General features: G+C 42.8%; 1 non-coding gene across 1 annotated transcript; it reads left to right on the forward strand.

Annotated features, from left to right (window-relative positions):
* Positions 1–107, forward strand: LOC119256380 (U6 spliceosomal RNA). The gene has a single exon (XR_005127720.1). It is a non-coding gene; the product is annotated as a U6 spliceosomal RNA (small nuclear RNA).
* Positions 108–17587: the final 17480 nt, after the last annotated feature.

Raw genomic sequence — 17587 nt, forward strand, 5'->3', positions numbered from 1 at the left:
GTGCTCGCTTCGGCAGCACATATACTAAAATTGCAACGATACAGAGAAGAATAACATGGCCCCTGCACAAGGATGACATGCAAATTCGTGAAGCATTCCATATTTTTAAGACATTTCTCCAAAGAGGAAATGCAAATGGCCAACAGGCATATGAAAAAAGGTTCAACATCCGTTATCATCAGGGAAAAGCAAATCAAAACTACACTGAGGTACCACCTTACACCAGTGAGAATGGCACATATCAAAAAAACAAGCAACAACAAATGTTGGCGAGGATGTGGAGAAAAAGGAACTCTCCTGCACTGTTGGTGGGAGTGCAAACTGGTCCAACCAACTGTGGAAAGCTGTCTGGAGGTTCCTCAGTCTACTAAAAATGGAGCTACCATACCACCTGGCAATTCCACTACTAGGGATCTACCCAAAGGACACAAAAACAGTGATTCAAAAGGGCACCTGTACCCCTATGTTTATTGCAGCACTATTTACAATAGGTAAAACCTGGAAACAACTCAAGTGCCCAAAAATAGATGACTGGATCAAGAAGATGTGGTATATATACACAATGGAATATTATTCAGCAATCAAAAAAGATAAACTCATGCCATTCACAGCAGCATGGATGGAGCTAGAAGGAATTATGCTCGAAATAAGCCAGAAGGAAAAAGAAAAATATCCATGGTTTCAGTTATAGCAGGAATATAGGGGAACCAAATAAGACATCAGTGTAAAAAAAAAAAATAACAGCACAAAACACAAAACAAAACAGGCAATTATAAACCAGAGACATCCTGCAGGGGAGGAGGAGGGAGAGGGATCAGAGGGAGGGAGGGAGGAGCACAAGAGACTGTGGTGATGGTGCACAGGTGCCTTGGGGAAGGAAATTCTATGGGGACGCAATCTGAGGGGGTGGGGGAAGCAAATATTGTCCAAAAAATGTAAAAAAATGATAAATGTTAAATTTTAAAAAATAATAATTAAAACAAAAAAAAGAATTCCTCTTTGTAGTATCCTCTCATCTTTCTTCCCAGGTAGTGCTGTGGGGAACTCTTAAGTAGGGCATCTTGATAATCACCAGAACAGGTAGAAAAGGACAGGAAGGGGCACTCACATACCAAAATGGGAGAGAAACATGCTAAGTAAAGGATCCAAGCAGAGTGGTAAATAAAGGAAGGTGACTCAGCAAATCTGTGTAGCTACTAATATATATATATATATGCTTGAAAAGCTTAAGGCTGAGAAAAAGGAGAGTAAACTTGTGTGTGCTTCAGAGTCACATGGAGGGCTCACCTGGCTCCATTCTCTGAGATTGAATCTTATGGATCTGGGGTGGGACCAATATTTCACACTTCTGACCACTTTTCTAGGGATTAGGGAACATATTTTGAAAAGCATGACGTTAGAGGAATTAAAAATTTTTTGAAACTGTTGGAGTGAGGAAAAAAATATAAAAAGGAAGAAAAAATATTAAAGCATACGAAAATGTCATGTTTTATACTTGCCACTTGTTTTGTACTCTTCTCTTCAAGAGGCCAAATGAGAAAAAACAGAAGAGGGTATTGGACAGGCTAGTCTTACTCCATTAAGACATTGATTCCAAAAAAAGAAAAAAAGAAGACAAGACATTGATTCCAGAGGGCAAAAACCAACAATTTTTTTCCCTAGGCTCTTCTGGTTAAAGCCAGATGCCTCTAGTCTCCCTGTTTACTGCAAGATCATATTCCTTTGCATTTTTTCGAGTGATTGCCAGTGACACTTTTCCTGCTGAATGCTGTGCTAGCATCCACCTAAAGAAAGAGGCCAATTCTTTAGGACAGTCCAGTCTGATTTGATGAGAGAAAAAAGAAGAGGTGATAATATGACAAGACATACATTTGTACAGCCTTTTTTTTTTAATAGAGGCATGTTTATTTATTTATTTGTTTGTTCTGTTTATACAAGCACTGGGTACAGTCAGAAGTGCTGGAGGATGAGAGAATTCACCAGAGCCAGAGCGGGGAGCAGAGCAGGCAGAAGGACCGAAGTACACTGCTGAGGGGAGCAGCGGGCGGCAGGAGAGGTCTGCGCGCCATGTGGGACCCTCCTCTGGTGGCCGGGGAGCAGCCGGGGATCGAACCAGCGCTGCAGAGGCCGCCGGCAGCTTCGCAACCCAGCGCTCAATCGCTGCGCCACCGGGGAGGCCCTGTACAGCCTTTGATAGCCCCCCCTCCCAAAAAAAAAGCAAATCATTTTTAAAAACTTTGATTTTTTAAATCACAAAAAAATACAAGTTTGTAGCCAGTAATTCAGATAATCAATTTATTGAGAAAAGTAAAACAACAGTTCAGTATAACAGCTTTACTGAGATATAATTTATACAACATACAACTTTTTCAAGTGTACAATTGTTTCCAGTTTATTTGCAATGTAACATGACTATTATCTACTTTTACTACATGTTTGTTATCCCCCAAAGTAACATGTACCCATTAGTAGTCACTCCCCACTTAGCCATCCCCCTACTCTACCCAGCCCTTATTTACCACTAATTTCTGTCTAAGAATTTGCCTAATCTGGACATTTTATATGGATGGAATCAAATATTATATGACCTTTGCATCTTATTTCACTGCATGATATTTTTAAGATTCTGGTGGTGCAAGGGGTAAAGCACAGCACTGTGAAGCTGTCCTCAGCCTCTGCAGCATGAGTTCAATCACTGGCTGGCCAAAGAGCTACCCATATGGTGCAGCAGAACCGCTCCTGTCTCGCCCGCTGCTCCCCACAGCAGTGTATTTCAGTAAATCTGCCTGTTCTGTTCTCCACTCTGTCTCTGGTGAATCCTCTCATCCCCCACACCTCTGGCCTGCACCCCAGTTCTTGTATACATAAATCTTATAAAAAATTCATCCATCCCACATGGCGCGCAGACCTCTCCTGCCGCCCGCTGCTCCCCTCAGCAGTGTACTTCGCTCCTTCTGCCTGCTCTGCTCCCCGCTCTGGCTCTGGTGAATTCTCTCACCCTCCTGCACTTCTGACTGTACCCAGTGCATGTATAAACAAAACAAACAAACAAATAAATAAATAAAAAACATGCCTCTATTTAAAAAAAAAATAAAGTCTTTAAACTTGAAAAAAAAAATTCATCCATATTTCTTTTTTTATGACTGAATGCTATTCCAATTTATGGGTATACAACAGTTTATTTATCCATTCATCAGCTGGTGACATGTTGGCTGTTTCCACTTTCTGGTTATTATAAGTAACACTCTGTGAATATTCATGTGCAACTTTTTGTGTGAACATGTTTTCAATTCTCTGGGATATATGGTAACTCTATCTTAAGTTTTTAAGCAACTAACAAACTGTATTCCAAAGCAGCTGCAACATTTTACTCTTCTAACAGCCTTGTCTGATGATTCCAATTTCTCCACTTGCTCGCCAATACTTGCTGTCTTTTTGATTAAAGTCATCTTAGTGAACGCACCGTAATGAAAAATGGTACCTCACTGTGGGTTTGACTTGCATCACTGAATATCTTTAAACAGGATTCATATCTTCTTGCTTTGGGTGGCTAGATATGATTTTGCTAGAAAGCAGTGGAAATGCAATTTGTATTTCAATGTCTCTATTAACTTAAGGGATAGAACTGTCCTAGCTCTGGTGTCTACATTGCTAGTCAATGTTCTGACATACTTAGCTAGGGAGTCCTTGAGAAAGTCCCTGAAGGGTAATACTAGCAGTAGATGGACAATCACATGTGATGATTAGGATTTGACTTAAATTATAGGCAAGATGAATAGTTACCCACCTCAAAAGTTTGAATCTAGCAGTAGGAAGGAAAGCTTCTCAGTCCCTTTTACTTCTCCAGCAATCTGTTCCCTCAACAAACACTTCCTTAATATTGCGTGTATGGCAGGAATTGTACACACTGATATGTAATGCTAAATAAGACATAGACTATAGCCTCAAGGACAGGTGTTGAGAAACACAAGTAAGTGTTAAGTGTTGAGATACATAAGTAAAATTCAGTGTAACATCATGAGATAACATTATGGTCATCAAAGTGGCTGAAACTTAAAAACTGAATGGAGAAGTACTGCTCACCATAAGGACAAACCTGAACTCTATTCATGGGAGTATAAATTGACACAACCACCTTAAAGCAGTATTTTACAGATCTCCTAAAGCTGAATATTCATACACCCTTTAACTCAGAAATTCTACTTTTAGATATATCCCTAATGGAAACACATATATATGGTCACTGAAAGACATAGCAATATTGTTCTTACTAGCCAATAATTGAACCCACTCAAATGTCTATCAATAGTAGAAAAGGACAAAGAATGGTATAGTCGGGCCTCCCCGGTGGCGCAGCAGTAGAGCGCTGGGTTGCGAAGCTGCCCGCGGCCTCTGCAGCGCCGGTTCGATCCCCGGCTGCTCCCCGGCCACCAGAGGAGGGTCCCACATGGCGCGCAGACCTCTCCTGCCGCCCGCTGCTCCCCTCAGCAGTGTACTTCGGGCCTTCTGCCTGCTCTGCTCCCCGCTCTGGCTCTGGTGAATTCTCTCACCCTCCCGCACTTCTGACTGTACCCAGTGCTTGTATAAACAAAACAAGCAAACAAACAAAGAAAAACATGCCTCTATAAAAAAAAAAAAAAAAAAAAAAGAATGGTATAGTCATATAGTGGAAAATTATACAGCAGTAAAAATTAACAAACCACTGTTATCAGCAACAATGTGGATGAACATAACATGAATGTTGAATCAAAGAAGCTAGGTATAAGACGATGGGACCTTTAAAAATGGGTAAACTCCTATATGTTAATAGATATCAGGACAGTGGTTATTTATGAGGACATTAGTTACAGAGGTTTACTTTTGAGGCCTGAGGATAAAGCACAAGAGAGGTTCTTGGTGGTCCTGGCAATATGCTGTTTCTTTAGCAGAGTGGTAGTTACACAGATATGTATAATGTGAAATTTATTGAGCTGCTACACACGTAGGCTTTTTACACTTCTGTAGGTATGTTGTACTTTAATAAAAGTGACTCCATGAAGTATTTCTTTTTTATGGGCAAAAATATGAGCAATACTAGAAGAAACTTATACAAGAAAGAGAAGTGACTTAGAAATGAATAAATGGGAGTGGGTAACTCTCTACAGGAGGCCATCAGAAAATGCTCTCTGGAACTGTTACCAGAGCTGAGTTTTGAAAAATCACTTTTATAAGCAGACAAAAATGGGTAAAAGAAAGAGGCAAAGAATTGCAGGCAGAGGGAGCAGCATCCTCAAAAGCACATGAGGGGGCCTCCCCGGTGGCGCAGCGGTTGAGCGCTGGGTTGCGAAGCTGCCCGTGGCCTCTGCGGTGCCGGTTCGATCCCCGGCTGCTCCCCGGCCACTGGAGGAGGGTCCCACATGGCGCGCAGACCTCTCCTGCCGCCCGCTGCTCCCCTCAGCAGTGTACTTCGGTCCTTCTGTCTGCTCTGCTCCCCGCTCTGGCTCTGGTGAATTCTCTCACCCTCCCGCGCTTCTGACTGTACCCAGTGCATGTACAAACAAAACAAACAAACAAACCAGCAAACAAATAAATAAAGCATGCCTCTATCAAAAAAAAAAAAAAAAAAAAAAAAAAGCACATGAGGGCATAAAATCATACAATATGTTTTAGAAATCATCAGCAGTTCTTTATTGTTGGAGTATTAATTGGGAAGGGAGATAGGAGGGAGATGCAAATGATAACTAGTCAGAGAAGCAATGCCTGGGTCATGAAAATTCCTTTTATCCCAGGTAAACAGTTTGAACTGGAACACAGGTCTTAGCCTTTCTATGGAAATGTATTCCCCTAAAGGTCTGATCAAAATTATGGACCATTTCTTTGGGAAAATGCACATAGAGAAGTCTGCATCTAATCCACAATTCTTCAGATGCCCATGCATTGACTCTTGGCTCATAGAACTCAGATTAAGAATCATATCCTGGGCCTCCCTGGTGGCCTAGGGGTTGTCTTAGTGCTATCACCACTGTGGCCTGGGTTTGATCCCTGGCCATGGAGCTAACACACATATGGTGCAGCAGACCTCTCCTGTTTTGCCCGCTGCTCCCCAGCAGTGTATTTCAGTAGATCCACCTGTTTTGCTCCCCACTCTGTCTTTGGTGAATCCTCTCACCCCCAGCACCTCTGGCTTATACCCCTATTCCTCCATGCAAAAAAAAATTAAAAAAAAAAAAAACATGTCATAGATAGTTCATAAAGCTTTTAACAGACCAGTGCAGGATCAGATTTATATTTTTGAAAGATCAGTGAATGCAATATGGAGGTTGGATTGGGAGTTGAATCAGGGTGACCTGTATAGGAACTGATTAAAATGGGAAAAGAACAAATAAGGGCTTGAAACAACATAGTGTCAGAACAAAATTCTAAGGATATTCATAGGTAGAATCTCAAGAATTGGTAATTGTAGTTCTCCTGTTCTGCAAACTGATTAGTGTCAGAGCCCAGGCTGCTGACCTCCTGGGGTACCCTTTGCGTTTGGGCCTAATGTGCTATAGGAGCAGAGCTGCGCAGGAACAAATCAATTTGCATGCACTAGTTCACAAAGGCATGTAGGTTTTACTTTGGGAAATAAAAGCAGATTCTGATACCTACCAGCACTCCTTATCATGTGTATGAGCTAAAAGAGCCGTTTAAGAAAAGAATGTTGGTCAGAGGCCGACCAAGGCATTGGGCCATCATGGTGAACATAACACTTGGAAAGAAAGATTTTTTCCCTCCTGCTTCCAGAACTGAAACTCTGTGGACCTAGGTCATCAAAACACTTTCTTTCACTGAATAAGGATTACCCTGGGTTATTTGGTGGATATTTGTGCCTAGTCACAGCAGATCATACAGCAATAGATAAGACTACTTGAGGACAGAGGACCAAGCAGAGTCTGTTGCTTTACCAACAGTCTCAGCAATCAAAAAGAATGTGAGCAGATTTCTCAGTTCCATTTATAAGACAATCTGAACCTTTGGAATTTGAAGTTATCACACCAGGGAGAAAAGTTGAAGGCTCCAAGTCATCTGATTTGAACACTAAGAGGAATGTGACCTCATTTTGAACCCCAGGGAAGTGAAACAGGATATATTGGTTCAATCAGATTTGTATTTTTGAAAGATCACTCTGGCTGCTTTATAGAACATAGATTGGCAAGGGCCTCCCTTTAACTCCCAGGGGTTAAAGTCCTAGCCCTATCAAGCTATCACCAGCCACTGTGGCAGGAGTTCCATCCCGGCCAGGGAGTGAACCTACATGGCGCAGCAGACCTCTCCTGTCTCTGCCGCTGCTCCTCTCAGCAGTGTATTTCAGTCAATCCGCTTGTTCTGCTCCCCACTCTGTCTCTGGTGAATCCTCTCACCACCCGTAACTCTGGCCTATATCCCAGTTCTTGTATGCATAAATAAATAAAAATAAATCTTGGGGCCTCCCCGGTGGCGCAGCGGGTGAGCACTAGGTTGCGAAGCTGCCCGCGGCCTCTGCAGCGCTGGTTCGATCCCCAGCTGCTCCCTGGCCACCGGAAGAGGGTCCCACATGGCGTGCAGACCTCTCCTGCAGCCCACTGCTCCCCTCAGCAGTGTACTTCAGTCCTTCTGCCTGCTCTGCTCTCCCCTCTGGCTCTGGTGAATTCTCTCACCCTCCCACGCTCTGACTGTACCCAGTGCATGTATAACCAAACAAACAAACAAACAAATAAAAATAAATAAAGCATGCCTCTATAAAAAAAAATTAAAAAAAATAAATCTTAAAAAAAAAAAAAGAGGGCCTCCCTGGTGGCGCAGCGGTTGAGCTCTGGGTTGCGAAGCTGCCCGCGGCCTCTGCAGTGCTGGTTCGATCCCCGGCTGCTCCCCGGCCACCGGAGGAGGGTCCCGCATGGCGCGCAGACCTCTCCTGCCGCCCGCTGCTCCCCTCAGCAGTGTACTTCAGTCCTTCTGCCTGCTCTGCTCCCTGCTCTGGCTCTGGTGAATTCTCTCACCCTCCCGCGCTTCTGACTGTACCCAGTGCATGTATAAATAAACAAATAAATAAATAATACATGCCTCTTTTAAAAAAAAATAAATAAATAAATAATTAAAAAAAAAAAAGAAAATAGATTGGCAGGAGACAAATATGGATGCAAGAATACAAGAGACCACTATAATCAGTGAAGCTAGAGGTGATGGTAGCTTGAACCAGAGACTAGCAGGGGACATAGAGGAAATGCAATGTATTTTAATATGAATTCATATATGTTAAAAATAGACTGAACAGAACATGGTAATCGATTGAATATGAGGGGGTGGTGAAGGAGAGGAGTCAAAATGACAGATGACTCCTAAGTTTCTGATTTGTGCATCTGGGTAGATGGTAGAATCATCACTGCTGAAGGGCCAGATGGGAAGCTGAGAGATGGGAAGTTCAACTTCATACATGCCAATTTGGGAGGTTTATGAGATATCCAAATGATTTGCTAAGCAGGTATTTAAGTCAGGTCTGAAGTTCAGAGAGAGGGGTCTTGGTTAAACATTTAATTTGGGCTTTAATTACTATCTATATTCAGATATAGATAATAATAGAAACCATGCAGTGAGAGTAAATGAGCCCTATTAGGATATTAAAGACAAGAGGACCCAGGAAAGTATCAACATGGAAAGGCTATATCATTGGAGAATATCAGTGCAGGAAACTGAGAAGCATGGGAAGAAAACCAGGAGAATGTGGCATCACAGAAATCAAAGGAAGAGACTGTTTTAAATACTTGACCACTTCACATGATTCTGAACAGTCAAAATGGAATCTAGGAAGTCTGTTGATGTTAGCTGAGATGGGTTATACTAAAAATATGTAACAACTGGTACAGCTTGGCCACCAAGCTATCAAAATGGATGTTAGCCTGATGTGGGAGTTGGGTGAAGTGGACCCTTGCTGGGCCTGGTATTAACCCCTTAGTTACTGATGGAGCTCAGACCCAGGGAAGGGTTTGAGACAGTGAGCAGGGAGGAGGAATTGGGGTGGGGTTAGGGCAGCTGTTCTTTATAAAACTGGTACAAAAGTATTCCAATAATTTAACATCAAAGTACAGGCATACTTGTGTGACGTGGCTGGATGTTTTCTACTATTTAGCAGCAAGAGGTCATTGGGGAGACTGATGGGCGATCTTTCCGTGACAAGGTGGGAGCCAAAGATTCAAGCAGGTTGGGGAAGGAAGGGTGATTGGAGAGCTGAGAGAGTGGAGGTAGACAGCTCTTCCAAGATGTCTGGCTTTGGGACAAAGTGGTGGCTAGAGGTAGAGATGGGGGAAATTATTTTTAATATGTTGGTGGAGTCTTGACCATTTGTGAATGACAGGCACAGATAGAGGGAGAGACCCATTTAGAAGGAGGGATACCTTTTTAGCATAAATAGATTGGAAGGAAATAATTTTATAAATATGGTAGCCAGAACTGAAGGAATTCTTGCGTAATGGATTCTTTTTTTTTTTTTTCTGTGAAGTGGGAGATGAGGGTTATTTGCTGAGAATGAGAGGAGATGTGAGAGATCAGAAGTTTAATAATAGTAAGTAGATGAATAGGGAGGGATCTGGGAATTTGCATTAGACATTTCCAGATGATGTGGGTGATGCTGGTTCAAGAGCCATACTTTCAGAGAAAAGTATAGAGAAAGTAACTCCCTATTTGTACACCCTCACATCCTAGCGCCATTCATGCCTTCCTCACAGTAAGTTTTCTAAACATTACCCAGTATGTGTGCTTTTTTAAAGGAAAATCAAGCCATTTCCATCAAGTGCTTTGAACTCAATTGCTTCTTAGAAACAAACCAAGTTCCTAGTCCTCATTTGGGTCTCCAAAGTCTTCTAGTACAGCTTCTGCATAGTTGTCCAACCTCATCTACCACTTTCTGCATTTCAGTCATGCTGTTACCTTGCTTGTTCTCTGACACAAAGCACACTTCCACCTCAGGATCTTTGCACTGGCAATTCTCAGCAGTATGCTCCCAGAGGGGCAGGTGCCTTGGTTCTCACCTCATTTAAGTATTTCCACAGCGATGCCTTCCCAGATCATTGTCTTTCAAACAGCAAACTACCCCCCTCTTATTTTTCTTTTCTTTTCTTTTTTTTTAAAGAAGGCCCGTTTATTTTATTTATTTATTTATTTATTAGCATTTATTTATTTATTTATACAAGCACTGGGTACAGTCAGAAGCGCGGGAGGGTGAGAGAATTCACCAGAGCCAGAGCGGGGAGCAGAGCAGGCAGAAGGACCGAGGTACACTGTTGAGGGGAGCAGCAGGCGGCAGGAGAGGTCTGCGCGCCATGTGGGACCCTCCTCTGGTGGCCGGGGAGCAGCCGGGGATCGAACCAGCGCTGCAGAGGCTATGGGCAGCTTCGCAACCCAGCACTCAACCGCTGCGCCACCGGGGAGGCCCACCCCCCTTATTTTTCTGTTCCCTTTTCTGGAATTATTTTTTCCTTGAAGTACTTACTATGACCTGACATATATTAAATAATTATATCCCTATTTTCTGCCATCAACCGCCCCTCCATACAGGATATGAATTCCACAGGGCTAAGGTCATGAACTGTTTTGTCCATTTCATATCTTTAGTGCCTATAAAAGTATCTGTCACAAAGCTGACAATCAATATCTGATTTATTGGTGATTGATGTCAACTATGATTAGGATTTGTCACAGTAGCAACAAAAGACAGGGAAGGCAAAGTAAATGACAATATTTGGGACCTCCCTGGTGGCGCAAGGGTTAAAGACAGTGCTTTCAAGCTTTGGCCAGCCACATGGCAGCATGAGTTCCATCCCCAGCCAGGGAGCAACCCAGCAAGCCAGCCAGGGAGCAACCCGCATGGCTCAGCAAACCTCTCCTGCCTCCCCTGCTGCTCCCCTCAGCAGTGTATTTCAGTAGATCTGCCTGTTCTGCTCCCCACTCTCTCTGGTGAATCTTCTCACCCCCTGCACCTCTGCTTCTTATATACATAAATAAATAAATCTTTTTTAAAAAATGACAATATTTGCAAAAAGTTTGACTGCAATGATAGGCCATCTGATTAAAGCTGGGTAAGGAAACCAGGAAACAATTACATGAAGAGGACTGGATGGGAATTTTGGGAACTAGATATCCCAAAGAAGTTGGAAAGTGGGTTTTGAAGTAACCCAGAATGAGCCTGACACAAAAGACTTGAATGTTGAGAAGGGGGAAGGGTGATATAACCTTAGAATTTGAGCCTCAAAGGAGTAGGAGTTTTTATGAGAAGGGTGGGGAAGAAGTACTGGTCTAGAAATAGTGTTGGAGAGAAAACAAGACTTGCTCTGTAGTAAACAGATATGATCACCACAGATCCATCAGCACAGAGGACTGTTCCAGAAAAGAGTGGGTTTTAATTAATGCAAGTAAATATGGAGAACATTTCCGGATGATGTGGTGGCGGATACAGAGGTATTTACTGGTTACAGAGCACATGCTCCAGGAGGTATATGGGAGAGCTGGGGGCTGGGGCGGGGAACATTAGAAGAATGGAGAACTGATGTAAGAACAGGGATATACTAAGCATGATGATATTGATGGTAGGCAGTCATTCTCAAATGTTAACATGTATCAGAATCATGGGGAAAGTTTATCAAAACATACATTCCTGGCCCTATTCCCAGAGTTTCTGACTGCGTAGGTTTGTGGGGCTGAGAATTTGCATTTTAAGTTCCCAAGTGAACTACATGCTCTGGTCAAAGGACCACACTTTCAGACCATGGATATAATGGAAGACCTGTGATTAAAGTGGCAATGAAAACAGGGACAAGAGTGCCGAGTGGATTAGTCCCAACCATCTCCTGGTGCGTGTCAAGTTCAGGGCTAAGGATAGAGGGCTTGGCTCCATTCACTTTGGGTAGTATAAACTTGACACCAATGGCCTTAGTACATTCAGTTTGGGGGTGAAGTGATGATATGGTCCTAAATGAAATGGAGCCAGCTTAATCCCAGAGAATATATCATGAAGTCCTGGAGTCTTTATTTTGATGCATCCACTTCAGGAATACAGCACAGAGCAGTGTTGTCTTGTGAATTGAAGAATATTTATACTAAGTCTAGTGGAATAAGAGGCTGATCTAAAGCTGCGTCCCAGGGGAACTGTTGGGGCTTGGATTGTGGTCTTAGCAGTGATGTAATTTGGAGTCTGGCTCCACTTAGAAGTAGCAATAGTGCTTGAAACAACCACAGACTGCCAGGCAGAGACAACTTAATCAGAACAACAATGGTGGATCATTCTTTAGATCTCAGACTTCACAAACTGGATTATAAAGATGAAGTCATAATTATCCTAAACTTGATGTTCCAAGACCTTACCTAATTGACTAGCAGTGATTCAAACTGTTTTCAGGGTTTTCCTTGGAAATATTTGGGGAAGTCTGGAAAACTGAAATTTGAGATACTCATGTAAGAGTGTCCTTGATGACGCTTGGCTTGAATTCTGAGAATATTTTTGAACCTTAACTCCAGAATCTCAAGACTCCAAGCCCAAATGCAGGTGATTTAGCATGGTTGCTCAGAAGACAGCATGGTATCTCTCAGATTCTCTCTCTCCTAACATTTGTGAAAATTTCTTAGGGAGAATTACATATGTCCAGGGGTCACTCTTGGCCATCACTTGCTGCTAATCACATGTGTCCTTTGGGCCAGAAAGAGTATAGTGTGGGTCAGAATAATGCTGGTAATTCAGTCTGAACAGAATGCAGGTACTACAGTAGAGAAAGGAGTGGCGTTTTGAGTCAGAGCCCAGCCGGCTCTCCCAGCCAGCAGGTAGAACTTCATTGCTAGCACTGGTGTCCTGAAAGGGTACAAAGAACCTTACAGGGTCTTCAGGGGAGGCTAATAATGAGAAATAACACTAACTTAGACCATTAGTTGCCATGAAAAGAGCAAAACAAACCTCACTTCTGTAATTTCTCAAGATGAAACTAGATTTATATTGGGCCTTTCCCTTTAATTGGCTGTGGGAATGAATTGGGGCCACCCATAAATACCTGTGTGTACTCTGGCTCCAAGTAAGGGCAGGGCAAGCCCTTACAGAGCCAGAGCTCTACTGGGACACAAAATATCAATCTGGTGAGTCCTTAGAAGGTTTAGAGTATTCCGTGCCATGTGCCCTCTGGGCATGCTAAAGTTAACTGGAAATTAGGGCAAATAAGCACAACTTGGCAACAGAATCTGAATATGCTCTCAAAGGTTCTCCACTGTAGGCTTTAGGGGATTGGAAATCCATTCATTCAAATGAATATTTATAAGCACACATTAGAATCACCAGCCCTTCCCCACCACGCAAACAGGTCTTAAGTTTGCTTTGCATAGCCCTTCAGAGGTTGTTTCTTTCCATACTCTATATCTGAAATGTATGTGACATTAAAAAAAGGTTACTGATGGCACCTATATAGGAACACATATCAAACAGGATGGTTTTTCCCGAGTCTCGGGTAATCTATTAGAAAAAAAATCCTCAGTAACTTCTCTATAGAAACCAATAGTGAAGCAATGATTAATTCTATCAGAAAACATTCCAGAAACAAACCCTAAAGTTGAGTACTCTCTTTATACTTTAAAAAAAAAATGTAGTATGAAGCCTTGTTAGTCTAATTTTGATTAAAAGCCCAAGTAGAAATAATTAAGGCCATGACTTATTGACCACAGACTATGTGTCAAGTACTTCGTGTATGTTTTCATTTAATCTGCACAATAATCTAGTGAGGTGATAGTATTTTACCGATATGAGAGAACAGAAACTCAGAGTTTAAACGACTTGGCTAAGATCTATAGCTACAATTTAGGTGAGGGCAGTTGAGGCACTGATGTTGGGCTTACCATTTAGAGAGCAAGGAAACTTATTTTAAAGGACTGTACATTTTAAAGTATTTTTTCTTATAAGATATATTATCTTTACCTTCCTACCACTGGCTTTGGTGGCAAACCCTCTATTAATATGGGACATTGTGGGCAACATACCAAAATTTGTCCATCTGAGCCTCGCGCTCCTAATTCTCTTCTGTGTGTTTTTTTTTTTTTTTTTAAGATTTATTTATCTATACAAGCACTGGGTACAGTCAGAAGCACAGGAGGGTGAGAGAATTCACCAGAGACAGAGTGGGGAACAGAAGAGGCAGACTGACGAAATACACTGCTGAGGGGAGCAGCGGGAGCAGCAGAAGAGGTCTGTGCACCATGTGGGACCCTTGCCAGAGGCCAGGGATCGAACCGGCGCTGCGGGGGCTGCGGGCAGCTTTGCAGCCCAGGCTCAACTGCTGCACCAGCCGGGGAGGTCCTCTCTTCTGTTTTAAGGATGAATGTCAGGTCCTCTTTCGTGGTCTAGATCTGAATCCATGAACTGCAAGTCAGTCTAGAAAGAACAGGCAAACTGTCTTTTCCCTTCTTTTCCTCCCTATCCCCATTTAAAAATGAAGTTTCTACTACTTCTCTTTAGCAAACAAATCTCATCTGACACCGCAGGTTTACTTAGAGCCAAAAGCTTTCTGGGACACCTGTGGCATCAGCACAGCTCGGTTTCCAAAGCTGTGGAGCTGAAAGTCACACTGAACTGCTTGAACCTGAGGTTCTTCACATGTGCTCCTGCATTCAACCAGCTATCTCCCTCAGAACCTGCACTGAGTGTAGAAAAGTTTCCACCCAAAGCCCTGGTCCTGGGTATAGGTCCCACTGCCAGCTGAGACCCAGCAGGCCAGACTTAGGACTGTAGCTGAAGGTCTTTACCCCAAGGTGCTCTAAGCCAAGCTCACCCTCAAGTGCCACGACACAGTTCATCATTCTCACTGAGAATGTCATTCTCTTGAATTTAAAGGAAGGTAGAGCCAGGGCTTCTCATCGACCCAGCACCTTCATTTTCCTTTGTGAAGTAAAGTGAAGCACAAGTGAGCCTAATGGTCCACACTCTATCCTCATGGGGAATTCCATCATAGTGATTTATTTATATGTATGTATGTATGTATGTGTATGTATATATATATATATATATATATTTCCTATCACAGGTATGTTGTAGTGGTTACCCAAGTCTATCATGGCGGGTTTCAGCAACTTACAAACTTCAGAGTAAGAGGGTTGAGCTCTTGATCTTTTCCAGAAGACTGTAACTTCCTGGAAGGTATGGTATAATAAAATAAGCCCAAAGGTGCTGGTGAATGTTCAACAACCAGGTCTGGAGGAAAAATGTGTGCATGCGTGTGTGTTATATACATACGTATATGTGACTATTGTGTGTTTAAATTTTATTCCTATAGCCAGTCTGTTGTAGAGCAACCCCGATACAAAACGGGGTGCCTGACTGTGGGTCCTCACCCGCGCGCTTAAAAGGACTTATCAATGCTCTACTGCAGGCACACGCGAAAGGTTAATAAAAGGTTTATTTACAAGGGAAGGGGAAATGAGGAAATGTACAGCTCTGGGAGAAAAGTGGGAGACAAAGTTTTAAATGAGTCCTACCCGATCCACCTATCAGGAATCCCAAAATGGCACTCTGAGAGCTGGCCGCCAGCCAGGAGCGGTGAAGCCAGGAGGCGAGCGATTGCTAGCCAGAGAGCGCCCAAGGCCCGTGTTTGGTTTTTTATATCCAACCTGGCTGCCCAACTCCACCCTCAGGTCCCAGCCACCCTCCCTTGGTGGTGATGGGATTTGTCTTTCCCAATGTCTTGATGGCTTTAGTCTGGAGTGGGGGTGGGGTCCACAAAGCCTGTATGGGATTAACTCAGGACATCCTTTCCCCCTAACAAGTCAACCTACAGAATTGATGAAAAGCACACAACATACAAATAAGATATTTACTTTTCATTTTAAACTTTTTGAAAGGATTAAACTCTTTACAAGAGAAGCTGATTTATACATAAATGCATTTGATTCATTATATTGACAATAATTACTTAAGCACTTCAAAAGATTTGACAAATAAGGGCTGCACTTTGGTCCTGTAAATTATTTGAAGTGCTTAATGGAAGGAGATATTATGCAAATTTAGTTTAAAATATTTAAATGGATTTAATAACATTTGAAATAAGTTATTTGGGAGACTTTAATCTGTTAAAACGTTAAGTAATCAAACCTCAAAAAGCATTACTAGGGGCCTCCCTGGTGGTGCAGGGGTTAAAGTCTCAATGCTATCAAGCTATCACTACCTACTGCATGAGTTTGATCTGGATCCTTTGCCAGGGAGCTGACCCACATGGCACAGCAGACTCTCTTGTCTAGTCCGCTGCTCCCCTCAGCAGTGTAGATCTGCCTGTTCTGCTCCCTACTCTGTCTCTGGTGAATCCTCTCACCTGACCCCCACCCCCCACCACATCTCTGGTCTATACCACAGTTCTTGTAAGCATAAATAAAATCTTTTTAAAAGAATTACTACATTTATAACTAAAGCAGCAAGACTCATAAGTTGAACTTTAGAACCTAAGAAAACATGAAGGGTTCTTCTGAAGCAAACCTATCCTTCTTGATCATTTAAAACATTCAGTTATTGGTCATTCTTCACACTTCAGGATTTAGTAGAAATAATATTAACTAAAATTTGAGGCCAGAAAACTTTTCCTGGCCTAGTCACAAGACAGTAATCGGTACCTTTGATGAAGCTTTTAAACCTTGTAATGTTCATGCCAAATGAGAACATTTAGCTGGGCAATTGCCCTGGTTCATGGGATCATTTTTATGAGTCCTCTTTTGGTTACCTATTGTTGCATAACAAACAACTGCAAAGCTAGCGGGTTAAAACAAAGTGTGCTTAATCTTTCACAATTCTATAGGTTGAATGGCTCAGGTGGGTGATTCTTCAGCTCCTTTCCATGTCAACAGGGACTGGTCATTTGGGGGCTTCACTAGGCAGGAATGCCCAAGAGGGCTCACTCACCTATTGTGTATCTTAGTAAGAATGGCGGGAAGGTGGAGCTCAGCTGGCATGCTGGGAAGGCTGGTCTTCTTTCTCTTCCCTACAGTCTCCAGGCTGTCCTTCCCCATGTAGTTTCTCTAAAGGAACAGCCAAACTACTTTTCAAGGTGACTCAATCTAGTCAATGTGTATGCAAAAGATGCAACACCTTTTTAAGAGGTAGCTTTAGACCTGGCTCAACTTAGCTGCATTCTATTGGTTCTATCTGGTAACAGGTCAGCCCAGATTTGTTGTGGAAGGGGCCAGCACAAGGGTGTGGCTACTGGGAGGAGCATTCATTGGGCCACCCTTGGACAACAGCTAGTATACCCTTTTTTTTTTTTTTTTGGCATAGAAGAACTGGGGTATAGGCCAGAGGCATGTGTGTGTGTGTGTGTGTGTGTGTGTGTGGTGGGGGGGAGGGGTGTGTGAGAGGATTCACCAGAGACATTGTGGAGAGCAGAATAGGCAGATTTACTAAAATACGCTGCTAGACCATATGTGAGTTAACTACCTGGCCAGGGATCAAACTCAGGTGATAGCGCTGAGGCTTAACCCCTAGGCCACCAGAGAGACCCTAGCATGCCTTCCAATGCTAACTTTCTGTGACTTAAATTTCATTCCAGCCTCTACCTTTATCACTACTTCCTAAGTCTGGCAGATGGGGCAT

Source organism: Talpa occidentalis, unplaced genomic scaffold (genome assembly GCF_014898055.3).
Source record: "Talpa occidentalis isolate TD23 unplaced genomic scaffold, MPIMG_talOcc4v2.1 talOcc4.3, whole genome shotgun sequence".
Taxonomy (NCBI): Eukaryota; Metazoa; Chordata; class Mammalia; order Eulipotyphla; family Talpidae; genus Talpa; species Talpa occidentalis.